The sequence below is a fragment of the Pinus tabuliformis genome, chromosome 9 (assembly GCF_031772625.1).
Source record: "Pinus tabuliformis cultivar Carrire ecotype Pingquan chromosome 9, CPIR1, whole genome shotgun sequence".
NCBI classification, from domain to species: domain Eukaryota; kingdom Viridiplantae; phylum Streptophyta; class Pinopsida; order Pinales; family Pinaceae; genus Pinus; species Pinus tabuliformis.
In genome coordinates this window covers 257,385,736-257,400,021 of record NC_142307.1, presented here as the reverse complement: position 1 = coordinate 257,400,021, position 14,286 = coordinate 257,385,736, and positions in this window count along the sequence as shown.

The window sequence follows — 14,286 nt, the reverse complement described above, 5'->3', positions numbered from 1 at the left end:
AGTGCTTTATGATGTTTTAGAGAACCTCTTCTTCATTGAACATGAAGTAAAGCACTTATTCACAGTCTAGCCTAATTTTGTGAGATATACTAAGGCTAATGAAATTTATAGAGATTTTATAAGGATGAAAATACCAAATGAAGAATGGTGGACTAACATGATATACATCCTTTAAATTACTATGGTAACAACAAGGTAAATAGAAATATTTACCACAGTAAATTTTGGTAAAAAGGATGAAAGCTGGTGGACAAGTAAAGTGTATCAGAAACAACTGAAAGAGTATCAGTAGGGAAAGGTCAATCAAGATCCAGCACATAATTACTAGAGCAACAATGAGAACCAAAATCGAGCTTCAAACTCCAACTCCTTCAATAAATCAAGGGACAACAATAATCTATTTACCATCTATCTCTATATTGTTGTAAAATATATTTGTATTTCTTAGAATAAATCTCATTTAGTTATGAGATATTTTTATATAATTTTTTTATAAATACTTCTCCATCCGAAGTGTTGAGGGTGGATTCTATAACATTTCTGTAACTCTACACTATCAAGCGAAGAAAGCTTTTGTACTCAAGCCTGGAGTTTTGTTGGAAAAGGAATAAAACTTGAGGACATTTCATCAGATTCATGTGCAGTCTAATAGCAAATAAGTATTCTATCCTTGTGATTTATTTTTTTTCTACATGTTTCAATGTTCCATGCATATTAAAACTAAAAAGTAAAATAGTCAAAGTATATCATAATTAGCTTCATTTCTCTCTCCTATCAAATGTATGCCATTTACATGTTTTATCCTGAATTATTTCGGTAAAGGAATTCTTATTTGCTCTTCTATCCCTGTAGTTTTCTTTAATAAGCCCCTGGTATAGGATTCTTAATTGCCTTATGCTGGTTGACCTATCTTCCTTTCTTCTTTCTAATCCTAACCTGAGGATTCTTAATTTCCCTCTTGTTTTGAACAAAACTATCATCCATTTCAAAGCCCAAAGTTTGTTTTTACTCTGTTGTCTTGCCTGTTGAAATCCTACCTCGGCAATTTGACTTGATCTAGTGAATTATCCCAATTTGACTCCATAACCCAATGGCCTGAAGCCTAGTTTGCCCATTTGTTTCATAATTCCACCACTCTAAAACAAAAAAAACTTGAACATTAATAACTAGCCTAATATCACACCAAACAAAGCTAAATTATAAAGAGAGAGCCCTCTCTGAGTACAGATTGGCTATATTCTATACTTAAAAGATTAGTTTGTGGTTACCTCGGACCCCTTTCCTTCTTCCCATAACTTCTAAGGAAAATATGAGTGATAACAGATTCTTTACACTCACATTACCATTGAAAAAGGACCAGATTTGAGCAATACGTTTCCCATCTATAGGTAAACCAAGTCTGTGATATCAACAACTAGGTGGATGTGCTCCAATTGCAAGGTACTCATAGTTAATTTAGTTTCCAGCACCTCTATTTGTTTTATTGAATCAATCCAATTCCTAGAGAGATCTACCCACATTTAGTGGAATTTCGTTCTAAGAGTTGGAGAGGTTAGCATTGGATATATTTTAATTAAAACCTTGGATTAGTGCCTACACCACTAAAGGTTAGTATTGGATGTATTGTAATTAAAATATTGGATAATAACTCTTTGCATGGGTGATATATTCAAAGATGTATCACTTCCACCAAATCATTTTGACACTAAGAGAGCAAGTAGTAACACCATATCAAAGTCATAAACTATAACATTTCTTTCCTCTTCATTCCATTTTGTAAATTTCTTCAAATCAGGATTTTGTTTTTGAGTGGATAGAGCTATTGCATCCAATTCTTCATCTATTTTTCTATTAACCAAAAGACTATCCTAAGAATATAGTAAAATGTTTCTCCTTTTCAAAGTTTAGTAATGTGCTTCAATCAGCCACAAAGAGTTTAAGTGATATGACAAATAATGTTTCCAAGCCACTGAGTGGGTGCAATTTGACTTATTACTAGTGTTCTGGTATTCTTGTATGAGAATTATGAGATAGACATTTAGCTTCAATATTCTATGGAATAGTCACTTGAAGATAATTCCTAAGGTTTTTCACAGATTAATGTCTCACCTTACTGGTTGCTTACTCATCAAATTCACTATCAAACCACACAGAATGGAGCTAGTTCAACACTTGTTCATTATCCCGAAGTTCAAATAGCACATCCAACTTGCACAAAGAAATGGCACTAACCGATTTTTCTACATTTTCAGTGAGGAAAAATTCCTCAACCTACCAAATCTATTCTCTTTTTTATCAATCCATTCCACATACAAGAGTTTATGCATACCCTATTCATCATCATAAAAACTTCTACATGTGATACCATAGTGTGCTCCCTCAGGGAACTAGATCATTTCCTTAACACAACTGTCAAATAGATTTATATCAAGGCAACAACTATCCTTGACTGGATCTGGTACAAAAATACTTTCTTCTATTCTTGGAGCTGGATTGAGTGTCCCATTTGGAGTTACAAGAGTTAAATGTTCTTCATTGTGCCAAGATTCATATCCTCGTGACGCCATAACGCCATATTTCCAATCATTTCTTTGCCCAATCAAGTGCATCAGTGTAATGCGATTATCTTCTTCCAATTCATCAGTGTTGAGAAATGGATGACACAAGTTTCTAATCAGGAAGAAATTAAGAACCCTTGTCGCTACCCAGGAAAATATCATATTGTGGTAAGCCACAATTTACACTTTCTCAAGATTACTACAATGGACATTAAGATATTGGGATCATCCTTTATAAATGAACTTGAAAAATAAATTACAACAATGAGAGGGGATGAGGAAATCTTGTGTTACCGATATAAGGGAAGGTGTAATCATGAAATTAAGGAATTACCTCCTTACAAAAATTGAGTAGACCTCAGGGTTGTTCTTCAATATGAGTAAAGGGAAGAGTGCACCTATTCATATCTTACAAATTGGGTCTACCACTACAATAATTCAGGGCATCTTCTACTAGTCTTCAATCCTAAAGCAATTCCAATTGGTAGACTGAAATGATAGTATGTCACCAAATCCAGACATGCCACCACAGCTTGCCATCCACAGCCAATTGCCACCCTTGCAATCACAATAACTTTATAATTTCAATGAAAATATAATACTAAATATAAACAACATCAACTACCAAATTTATAACTTTCTACTACAAATAAATGTTGATATGAAAATTGCAACTTGAGAGAATGGGTTGGATGCCATTCAAGAGAACAAATATTGTAAATAGAGGTATCAATGCAGAGACTGAGTGTATAATCACAGTGTTGCTTATGAATTCCATTGTGAGTTCTTTCTTTAGTATCAGAATCCCAGTGGAATGTATGACACTTATTATGAAGAAACTGACCACCACAACTATAACCAAAAATCTTGCAGTTTTAGGTCTCCTGGCTCCCAGCTCATTACCCACTCTTATATTGCAAACAATATAAATAAAACAATAAAGAAAAGAAATTTTTAGATCCAACAAATGTGAAAAAATAGTATACCATGCTATTTAATGATTTCCAAGGAGAAATCAAGTTCATGATTGCAATAAAACTGCCAAACTTATGTGGATTGCAGATTTCCCCAATATCCGAGAATCCTAAGGTCAGGAGGGGTCAATTTTTTGACCCTCTCAAGATGGTTAGATTTCAAGATATTCCTAGAATATGTAATAGCGATAAAGTTTCCCCAAGAAAACGATACATGACTATAAATCATAAATGTATACCTTGCAGTTGTACTGAGACCCAACATTCCCGTCAACTCCTAGTTGTAATAATGAATGTTGCATATATGTTCAAAACCTGGTATGCTAGAGATCTACTAACTCGCATAGTTGTTTAATGAAGTTGGGACAATGCATAGGCATGGAGCTTGTATTTGGAGTTAAATTATTTATCTTTAAATGGGAAGGTCTCATACAAAATAGAAATGGAATCCAGAGAAACCTCTACATTTGGCAGAAACGTGATACAAACATCAATACTTCAATGTAGCATATTTCCAAATTGTACAATGAGGTGTAGAACAAAACAAAACTTGTCAAAATAGGCTAAACTATTATGTAAACATCCAGACATAGTTCAGATAATTTATGTATCTTGCAAAGAGTATTAAGGAATATATTAGAATGACAGTTGATGCTAGAGTTAACTTGAAGTATGGCCAGAGTTCTGTGAAGGCCATCAAGGTGAAGCCTGTCCATGTATGCCTGCAGTATGGGCTATAGAATATATACAACGAAATATTAATGACCATAACCCACCAAGTCAAACTCACTGTTAGGGATATCCCTAACAAGCCAAATCCTAGCTTGTCTACTGCCACCCGAGCGACCAATCTAAGGAATACACATGTCCCAACAACAATATAGGCAATAGCGGCCACTATGTTCTTAGCTTGCAAAAACCTCTGCATGGGGAAATTGAGGGAAAAAGCGAAAAAATGAGGAATAAGACCTTTGGAAAAAACACCTCCTGCAGTAGAGATCTCTTTACTCTGCCCTATGGCAATCAATACATGATCTGCAAATTAGTAGAGGATTCCCAAAAGTATTTCTTTATTATCCAAGATAAGGAAACCATCAAATTAATGAGTTTATGACTCATGACTTGTTTGATTAGATTGATTTTTCATCTTTGGATTTTTAAAAATATTACATCTATTATGAATGCTTATGGTGTCAGGATTTTGTTGTAGTTTTGACTTATGATTCAGAGAACCAGGAAGATAAGTGTATTTTTTGTCATACTTATTATCTAATTTTTTTTTTGATATTCAACAATGCTTTGAGATAACACCTCTTCTTATATACCTGTGTGAATTCATTATGAGTGTTGTTAACTATTGTTACCATTTTATACGACCAAGTAGAAAAACATCAGGAGGTGGCCCATGAAACTATATATTTTTTTTAGAACTGGAAGTCATTAGATAAGTTTAGGTGCGATCAATATTTCTTCCAAACATTGATTTCATATCATGAATAGGAAATATTAGTATGCAAGGATCTCTCAGAATCATTATTATGGGCTCACTATTTACCAACTAAGCCACAAAGCTAAAATTTGATTTTTTAGTAGGAATGTCAAATGACAATGACACTTTCTCCAAGTCCACACATAATGCATCTTGAATGTGATTACAAATTTCCCTTTATTTTGAATTATATGAAGGTAATACCATAGCATTTATGAAGGAAGTCATGGAATTTCTCACTGAATTAGACAATCCTATTGGAAAATTACCTAGAACCAATTGGGCAGTATAATCTAGTAGTCCCTTTCTTTTCCATCCAAGTAGACATAGAAGATCAATCCATAAATATGAAATTTTCTTAGAAGGTGTGCTTCAGGTTAATATAACTGAAATGACCAATTAAAACTTAAAATATTAACAAATGTTGTAGCAACTTCGTATTTACTGATTCATATGGCATCCATCCAATGCATCAAGTAAAGGTAAAATGTTACCATAGTCTCTAAGAAAGTACCAAAACTTGATGGCTTAGGTCAACATCAATGACTACATGGCAATGATCAATGGGATAACAATGGATAATAATATCTAATTTGTATGGGTAAACATGAACTCCAATTGATATTTTACTTTCATATTCTAGCTACAAGAAGAATTGTATGTTCCCTAGAAGACCCAATTTGAAAAATCCTTGATTTCCATCCTACGCAAAACATCTTTCCACATTTCGACAAATGTATCCACATAGATTCATTGTTCTAGGCCATACATGTGTGTGCTTGATGGGAAGATTACTATCTATCGATACATATTGTATTCATCATCTTGCTGGATTAACTACAATTTTGGTATGGGAATATTTCTAGGTATCTAGAAATAGTTCTCCAAATGCAAATACAATTCCGCACAAAGATACATTGATTTTGAGAACCTGTTAGCTTGAAATTTCTTTCACCTAACTAAGAGAAACAATAATTCCACCGTGTTGAATCTCATAAAAATCTTCTTTCGTTCCTACATAATCTTTCCACTTTCTTAGAAAATTATATATTAGAGAGCAATGGAACATGTAAAATATTGCAGAAATATAAACACAAAAAACGGATAAACAAGAGAGACACAGATATATTTGGTTCACCTAGTTTTGGCTACGTCAACAGAGAAATAGCTAGTCCTTCATTTTATATTTTCTAGCAAACTGAAGAGATACAACCCACAATAGATCCATTGTAATTCCCTCTTCGCTCTCAATTTTCTATCTCTTCCTCACTTAGAATACAGATATACATAAACGCAATACAATTCACTCATATATAGGAAGGGGTCTCCTTCTAGGGCATAAAAACCTAAATTAAACATAACTTCTATTGTCATATCTCGGCCTAATGAATGGCCCAGATTGACTAAGGAATTACAACATTTCACAACGAAATTTTACATCTATTTTTAGCTTTCGGGGCGCTGCCCCTAATCCCCCGCGGGGTGTGGGGGCTCTCAAAAGTCGCAGTCTCCCCCCCCAATACCCCCCTACAACGTAAATATTACGGGTGGTGTTGCCGCCAGATTATGAACTGGGGTCTAATGCGATGATAAATATGAATAAAGAAGATAATCAGGCTCCACACCCAACACACTTACCATATGTTGAGATCAAAGTATTTTATTAAATAATATTAGACAAACCCTATTTACTAGCTAGCCTTAAACTTCATAATCTTTCATTAAAAGGAAAGACTTTCCATAAGTATGAATAATATATTAAATGCAATTATATTAGATAAAAACCTAAATGTAAATGTATCACCAAAGGTCTTTGATGTCTCATTTATTGACACTACTCATCCATAGCAATTTATAATACAATTATACATGGGTACATCTCACTCTAGTTTAACTCATAAAAGTGTATATTACACTTTTGGTATGTGATCTAGAAATTTCACTAGTGATTAGTTATAGCTATTGATTAATTCGAAGCATATAATGAAAAACACAAGAATCTGATTTAGTTTTATTTTTATTTTCCATCAGTTTAAATATGTGGGCTACATTATTTGGAAAATTTGCTTTAAGGTACATCTTTCCAACTTAATTGCACGTAACCATGTCTAATTTTATGTTTTAGAAATTTAACTTGAAATATTTATCCTGTTCTTTTTTAAATATTCTTGTTGTACTATAAACATCTATCATGGTGCATTTGGTTTACATTGTTCAAGTTGGGATCAATAGAACCCTTGGCCATTTTTTAGAAAAAATGTGTTGCACTCTCACAATTTCTCACCTCTTTGAACCAACATATCAAAACATGATATAAACCCTCTTTTGTTTAGATAATATTTACTGGTTTAGTGGTTATATCCCATTCGAAATGTAACTTCTTGTCTTATATCAAAATATAGAAGTTTCAATTTCATTTTTGTGTTTCATGATGGAATGAGTAGAAATGGCAAAAGGCCACAAATTTCTCAAGTTACAAGCCTACTACGGGGTATACATGGAAATGTCCCAAGTCATTCCTTGAGACTGAAACCAAAGCAAAAATATGGTTTTTCAGTCCTTTCAATGTACCAAAGCCTATATTGGATCCCCTAAAGGCATTATTTCCCATCCTTCTAACTATGGGAGATCTCTAAATTGATAAAAAAATTGACATGCTCGGGTGATAAAATCCCTTACTGTCCACATTGTGTGTATGCTTTGTCTCCTTTCCAACCCAGGATGGCCTTGGACTAAGGCATTATGCTATGCATATCTCCATGTTTTGTCCAATGGTAGGTTGTTGGGCAATAAACTTTCAACAAAGAGCCACTTGTACCATGAGGAAAGAGTCACATAGCTCAAAACAATCTAAAGGGAATGCTTGGGGTTGCTAGCATTTAAAGTTCTTGTGCCTTCTCCAATCAGTTGGAATTTTAGTGGAATACCTTCTTCCTTTTAGGTATTCTTTGATTAACCCCAAAAATCTCCTACCAAACAAGAACAAGATGAACAAGATCATCGAAGATGACATTTACAAGCCATTTGTTTAGGTCACCTACTTTGACCCACCCGAAGGGTCAAGGCAAAAGTTGGCATTCTACACAAAGCTTGGTTGCTTAGAGATGAGCTTATTTTCCAATCCCTTGGAAGCATTGGAAACACATTCTTAATACCCCCTTGAGCCAATTTTGAGTGGCCTCAAGCTTCAAGTTTAGACTAAGCATCAAATTCCACGATAGGACATGCTATTCTAGCTATGTCATTTTTACAACACTAAGTTGGGGAATAATTTTCTATTTTACTTCCTTGTTTACAATGAGACACAAAATCAATTATATTGCCTCTTTTAGGTGTCTTAGGATTATATTTTTTTGTACCCAGACAAAAGGTATTTGGATTTGTTTATGAGAGAGTCATTGCATCTCCATCCTTCCTGGTTCAAGACACCAATTGCTTGATCACATCCTTTTCTTCAACTAAACCAGCCAAGTGAAAATCTATGAGACACTTGTATAATCAACAACTCAAATCCCAAGAAAGGTCCAACCATTAAAAAAACAAGGCACTCCCTTGACACAACGATTCACACCACGTATAATCTCTTCTAGAAGTACTTTATGACAATCCCATATCAAAAGTTTTCCTTTCCATCTGATAGGTCAAGAGAGGCAGATATTCAGAGATAGATGGGTCATAGGAATGTAGTGTTCCTTCCTTATCTTCAAAAGGCACATTCAATCAACGTCATGTTACATTCCCTTCCCTTTTTATCCTCCTCCAAGACACGACTCCAACGAGTGTTGATTGTCACGTGCAATTATTCATGCATCACTTTATTTTTCAAATAAATGTTTTCCTTTTTTATATATTAGAGTTAGGATATATCTTCGTAATGTCCTTTTATATAGGATAAGTCTTTTACACTCGCAGTGTATTGATACTATTGTACTTACTAGTGACATTGAGCTATTTGTGGACATTTGCTTAACATTGATCAAATTATCTTAACTCATATTATCTATTATCAACACAAAAATGATTGATTTGAGTATTATTTGTTGAAGAATATAAGGCGAGATAACATTAAGGATTCTTCTAACTATGATAATTGATTGTGATTTCCTTTTACTTATTAGGATTATCTTCTTCTTATTATTATTATAGTGTGTTCTTCAACCATCAAACAACTACCATAAACAGAAGATAAACAAGATATAAGTACGCAAGATGTAGGCTCCAAGCCAGGGCAAAGCCGCTCCTCTTGAGAGGAAAACACTTCAATATCTTCTTATAGATTCTTTATTGACGAATACCAAGACCTTTGACTAGCACTGAAGCCCTTCTATGACTAAGATCAAATTCTCAACGATGTAGTTTCTTTACTTCTTTCAAAACCCAGAAAAATCTCTTCCTGGAATACTTCTTCGACCTCTAGCCACAAAATTTCTGCCCTAACTACATATCTTCAAGTTTAGCCCCTGAACCGTAGTTGTTACTTCACACGTGTGGACTAGAACTTCTTCTTATTTATCTCTAGCTTCCTTGATTGACCTAATTTGTGTTCTGGATCTATAAGGGGAATTTGTTGGCCTTCCTTCAACAGTTCCTCATTAGATCAAATACTCACAAGGAAACCCTAACCAAGCAGCAGAAACCCAAGGGAAACGATGCAGAATTTTAGCCCTCTTCTTCACATGTGTGGAGAGAAAGAGAGATAGAGGGACCCAAAACAATTAGTCATTTACCTTATTCGTTTCCCTTTTCTGCTTCTTCCTTCATATGAGAGATAGAGGATTGAATGGGTCCAAATGAGGTCGAACTGTATCCTATATATAGGTCTTCTAGGGGTATGAATTCAAACTTCTAGGCTGTTTTGATAGGCTAGCAGGTCAAGTTGGTCTTGGAAGGCTCTATAAAATACGAAAATAATTCTTTTTACATTTTACAAGATGCCCAATGGGGCCTTCTTATTATGACAATGTATGTGTTTGACTTCTTGACCTAGGACAACTCTATAATCACTTTACCTATAAAACAAATTTCTTGGGCAAATAACCCAAGCTCAATAATAATAATAATCATTTTCATTCTTTTACAAAATAGAATAATCAAAAGTACATTTCATATTTATGAATACCAAACCTAGTTACACTTTCTTCAACATTGTTTTCATAGAGATGTCTTTCTCCAATTTTAGGATTTGAAGGTGAAATTCCAACCCTTGGTGTGCAAATTCCCCTAAGTGACATAGAGATATTGTTACTAACAACTTTCCTAAGTGATATTACTCACATATTTCCTAGACAATGTTTGTAGGTAGGTTTGTAAATGATCTATCAGTGTTTCTCTACCTTGTAATGTCAAATATTTTCTAGGCTCATCCATGTGAATTGTATATGTTACACTTAGGGTTGCACATGAGCTTATTGGGGTGTGAATCTATTTGCTTTTGTGGGGCATATTTCTCTCTCCTTTCATGTTGCAATCTGCATCTCACCTTTCACTCAAGAATATAATCTTTGATTTGTGTATTTGAGAGGGATAATATTTTAATGTTGTTCTTCTGCTAGTCTAGTGATCCATAATTTCTTAGTCTATGTCCTATATGATTCATTAACATGTATACTAATTTATTTTCTATTGTTCCTTCTTTCTGCATAATGGTGCTTCTATGCAAATTAGCTATGGTTGTTCATTTTCCTCTTAGTGCTATTGTGTATTAATCAACAATACAATGTTCACATACATCAATGAACACAGATTTACAATGGACAACCAATACAGAAAATTGGCATCACTAGAAGGCTCTCAGTGCTTCTTTACTTTAGTTAATGCACATTGCAAGGGGACTCTTCTTGAACCTATTGTGTTGGAAACCTATATATACACCAAGTGATTTACCTCTTTAGCATTGCGATAGTATTTACTCTAAAGCAACAGTGAGTTGGAATGAATGTTCTCCTGCTCTTCTCACTATTAGTGGAATGATGAGTGCTTTAGTATCTAACAGTCAGTGGGATGCTTCTTCTTCCTACTAAAAAGTCATAGATGGCTGCAATATTAGAACTCTTCTTCTTTTTTCAATAAATGGAACTGCTTTAGAATTATGCAAGAAGATTTCCTTCAGTTAGAATTCCAAATATTTTCAAGCTTCTGACTACTACTTTGTTTTAGTAGTTGGTCTTGCAAACTATGATCTTTGTATAAAGGTTGTAATAGTTTAATAATCTAATTTCACTCTACTTTATTATGGAGTGGTGGTTTCTATTGCATAATTACAATTATACTCATTCAAATATTTTCATTAATGTTGAGTGAAATTTTGATCTCTTTATAATTTCTTATGTTATTCGGGCCCAAATTGGGTGAAGTACATACTTACAAAAATAGTTGGGATGTCTAAGATAAGAACTCGAGGTGAGATTTTTCCCAGCATAGACTACAATTCATGGCATATCAGTCCCATCATTTATTAATGGACTAAAAAGAAAATTATTTATTCATTTCCTACTCTATTTACTATGTATTTATGACAAAAAATGGCCAAACAATTTGGCTACTTAATTTGTCATGACAGACATAAGGAAAGACCAAAAAAATCTCTTCAAAGTAGAAATTCTAAACCAGAAACATGGAGTTTCAAGGACCAAAGTTAAGCATGAACTCTATTTGTAGAGTCATCAATTCCCTTTTCCTCAATGTAAATAGGATTTTAGTGCTCTCCTTCAAACATGTTTCCAAACTACCTTCCATTATGTTAATGAACTCCTTGATGAAGTCCTCATTTTTGGAATTTGCCTTTGAGAAAACACTGCTAGCTCAAGATCCTTTATCCATTTTTTCTGTAATCTCCTCCATTTTTTTTTCTTTATACTTTTATGATAAAATTTCTTTATTGTTACCTTGAGGTAGCTCCTATTAAATGCAATATTATATCTTCTTCAATGCTTTGAGGCATGCATCTTTCACTTGTATCAAGGTTGCCATTTTTCATCTTATTATTATTTTCCAGTGTTCATTGTAGGGAAGTTAAATCCACGGACTATGTCACTTGGTCAGTCTTTTATTTTCTATTGTTCACTAGAACATCTTTTCTGTTTTCCATTCCAATGTAAGATACTTCAATTTCATTTTTTTGTCGTATTTGGAGGAGAAAGTTGTACTTTTCTAATGATCTCCATAATTATTTCTATGTACTATGAGTTCTTTGAGTTTCAAATATGTGTATGCATTGTATTTCATCTTTAGATTTTTCACCATTTATAGTATATGTTGTGTAGGTATGGGACTTGATAAAGTTAATGGAGTACCTTTTCTTCAAGGGAGGATGTTTACCATTCTAACTTAGGGATCACTAGTGAATCACTAGGAGGTGAGAATTTCCTTTTCATGCAATGTGTTATTTTTTGTTTCTTTATGTTTGATGTTTTTACGTTGACAATGATGCCTAATATCTTTATTAGAATTATGTCTATTAGTAACAGAAAATGCATAATATCATTACGTTTTACATCTTTTTAATGATTTATACTAATTGTGCATTCAAAATTGTTTAAGGTTTGACATAGGATGAATGTAAAATTATTGTCATTTTCTTGAATGTGAAGAATTTATTTTCTATATTTAGTTATTCTCACTTTTGGACTTGGCATTACTTGAAGGAATGCATGCATGGTTTTTTTCTTCTACTAACCCATTATATGTTGTAGTAGTTCCAATTATCAGGTTTCATGTAATGGTTGGGCATGCTTTACATAGAATTTGAAGAGATGAAATTTTTATTTTTTCCTAAATAAAGGCCCACTTAATAGTTCATTTTTTATTGATCGGTGTTTATTTGAGGCATATAGATATGTTTAAGAATTGTCAGGAAAATACGTGTAGGGATTTATATGGGCCATATACAATAATAAATGGCATGCACAAGTAGCAAGTATAAAGGATGTATTTGAAGATGAGCTTGGATTCATTTACTTTGGATCTGGTTTAATATTGTGCTCAATTATTTTTTTATCTTTTCCTTTGGTTTTTGAGGCCATAAATAAATTTTGGCAAGTCTTCAATTGAAGCTTAAGTGGTGCAAGTTGTATGTCTAAGGCTTAAGTTGTCTTTCTATCCATTCTAGGAAAAGAGTCTAGGCATGCTTTCTTGGTGTTCTTGGTCTAGTTGCCTTGGATTGCTTCAAGACCAGTGTCTGGGTACATCTAAAATGGTGTGTCTCAAATGATTTACAAGATTCTGGAGACCAAACTTATGATATATAGGTACATATATACATGGGAAATAGATTTGCTCATTAATCCAATGGAATGAAACATGGATTTCTAATACTTCTTAACAAGTTTAGATCTGAGAAATAAGCATAAAACTAGTGGAGGTCGAGAGCTTCAAGGACTTACAGATAATAATGTTTGTGGAGTGTGTGAGAGAGGAAAAGATAGAAGAGTAACTCATCACATAAGGCACAAGGCTTTAATACTTCTATATTTAACACACATAGCTTGAGACATTAAGGATTTCTATGATTATTTAGCCTACAAGCAGAAATAATGAATGAAGGGGGAGCTGAGAGCTATGACTCATGTTTTGTGGATTTAAAGATCTAATCTCAATATTCCTCATAGGAATATACAAAAAACAATGTTCAAACAAATAAATCTATGAAACAGTTACATGAATTTGCATTAACATATAGATACGAATGAATCTGTTAAGGAGCTTGAAACAAATATAGCAACAATAATTACATGAATTCAGGGAAGAAACATAGACATAAAAATAAGGTAAACAATGGGGAAAACATACTGTAATCATTTGAAGAGGGAATCACCATTGCTTCCTTGATATTCTGAAAAGATCTGTATTGCAAAGGAAATACAGTCTGAAAATATAACATGTAGTGTTTTCTCTGGAATTTTTGAACCTGAACTAAGTCTTTCTTTCCCCTATTTATCTGCATAGGGGAGAAATAAGCTACATTACAAAAAAAGTATATATCTATAGACTCAGCTCTCAGATCGACTAGTTGTATTAGTCATGCATAGCTATGTCGCCCAAAATGATATTACCTAAATAAATTCCACATTTGAAGGAAGGCATGTTACAGGACAAAACTAAGTAAAATATAAGACATAATAGCAAATGAAATTCCCTGTGCCCATCCTATGATCGCATCGGCCTCAGGCTATAATTTATTCACATTATGGCCCATTATGCTACTAGGTCATCTCCCATCACTTCAACTTTTACTGCGAGGATGCCTTGTACTATGAAATGGAGGGTT